The sequence below is a fragment of the Schistocerca americana genome, unplaced genomic scaffold (assembly GCF_021461395.2).
Source record: "Schistocerca americana isolate TAMUIC-IGC-003095 unplaced genomic scaffold, iqSchAmer2.1 HiC_scaffold_77, whole genome shotgun sequence".
In the NCBI taxonomy this organism is placed as follows: Eukaryota; Metazoa; Arthropoda; class Insecta; order Orthoptera; family Acrididae; genus Schistocerca; species Schistocerca americana.
Genome location: NW_025726533.1, coordinates 847780 through 850000, shown reverse-complemented (window position 1 = coordinate 850000; position 2221 = coordinate 847780).

Genomic DNA, 2221 nt, shown 5'->3' with positions numbered 1-2221 from the left:
GAGGCCCCCCCTCACCGGCCGGGGACGGTCCCACCCAGCCACCGCCGCGTATCGCTTCACACCCAGATGCCATTCACGTTCGTGGGCATGGTGGGTATCGCTGGAACAACCGGTTGGTAGCTCAACCGATCGTCGCCATCACTGATTCACCTCTAGCGAGAACAACCGCACCACAACGGTTTACCAGTTGTTCATTTGCGTAACGTCACCAGCAAACGTAGGCGTCCATCGCCATTTGCAAATTCAACGATTGTTGCATGCCTGTGTCAGGTGTCACGACACACTATGTCTGCCCACATACACGCAACAACATGTGCACGCTTCGCGAACACGTGGAAGGTGGCCCCCGTACGTATGCGATGTCCATTGCGCGAACGACTGTCAACCGGCCTCTGTCGCATGTCGCAGATGTGGAACGCAGTGCACCATGCTATCACGGTGTGTGAGAAGAGACGACTACGTCTGACAACACGCGCCACTACATCAACAGACGGCTCATGCTGATCGCCATCCAGGGCATACCACACTGCAATCCAGCTCTTATAGGGAGACGACACGTAGCTGAGTGCACAACATTTGGACCGCATGGTTCGCCGTTGTTGGCGCAGTCGTTGTACGGTCACATGTACCACGATGTATCATTCAGTACATGAGGACCAATGTGCAGTACAGTGTGTGATTTGGACGTACAACATCAGCGGACAGTTGACACAGGCCGTACCACAGCGTAGGCTAAGTGCTTCGCCATGCAAATGCCAATGAACAACTGCAAATGCCAATGAACAACTGCAAAGGGCATTGAGCATGTACGTCCTGCTGCCATCCACATTACAGTGTATAGCTGCAAGGTGTTTAACATGAAGCGATACACTGGGGACCGGGCAGTGCGAGTAGCAAACTATATTGCGGGGGTTGCAGTTAGGCAACACTACACTAATTTAACGCGTCGTATGACAATTACAGAGCAGGTTAAGGCCCAACGTGTGTTGGGTTAAGGCCCAACGTGTGTTGGGTTAAGGCCCAACGTGTGTTGGGTTAAGGCCCAACGTGTGTTGGGTTAAGGCCCAACGTGTGTTGGGTTAAGGCCCAACGTGTGTTGGGTTAAGGCCCAACGTGTGTTGGGTTAAGGCCCAACGTGTGTTGGGTTAAGGCCCAACGTGTGTTGGGTTAAGGCCCAACGTGTGTTGGGTTAAGGCCCAACGTGTGTTGGGTTAAGGCCCAACGTGTGTTACGTTACGGCGCAACGTGGGTTACGTTACGGCGCAACGTGGGTTGCGTTACGGCGCAACGTAGGTTACGTTACGGCGCAACGTAGGTTACGTTAAGGCGCAACGTAGGTTACGTTAAGGCGCAACGTAGGTTACGTTAAGGCGCAACGTAGGTTACGTTAAGGCGCAACGTAGGTTACGTTAAGGCGCAACGTAGGTTACATTAAGGCGCAATATAGGTTACATTAAGGCGCAATATAGGTTACATTAAGGCGCAATATAGGTTACATTAAGGCGCAATATAGGTTACGTTAAGGCGCAATATAGGTTAGGTTAAGGCGCAATATAGGTTACGTTAAGGCGCAATATAGGTTACGTTAAGGCGCAATATAGGTTACGTTAAGGCGCAATATAGGTTACGTTAAGGCGCAATATAGGTTACGTTAAGGCGCAATATAGGTTACGTTAAGGCGCAATATAGGTTACGTTAAGGCGCAATATAGGTTACGTTAAGGCGCAATATAGGTTAGGTTAAGGCGCAATATAGGTTAGGTTAAGGCGCAATATAGGTTAGGTTAAGGCGCAATATAGGTTACGTTAAGGCGCAATATAGGTTACGTTAAGGCGCAATATAGGTTACGTTAAGGCGCAATATAGGTTAGGTTAAGGCGCAATATAGGTTAGGTTAAGGCGCAATATAGGTTAGGTTAAGGCGCAATATAGGTTACGTTAAGGCGCAATATAGGTTAGGTTAAGGCGCAATATAGGTTAGGTTAAGGCGCAATATAGGTTAGGTTAAGGCGCAATATAGGTTAGGTTAAGGCGCAATATAGGTTAGGTTAAGGCGCAATATAGGTTACGTTAAGGCGCAATATAGGTTACGTTAAGGCGCAATATAGGTTAGGTTAAGGCGCAATATAGGTTACGTTAAGGCGCAATATAGGTTACGTTAAGGCGCAATACAGGTTACGTTAAGGCGCCATACAGGTTAGGTTAAGGCGCCATACAGGTTA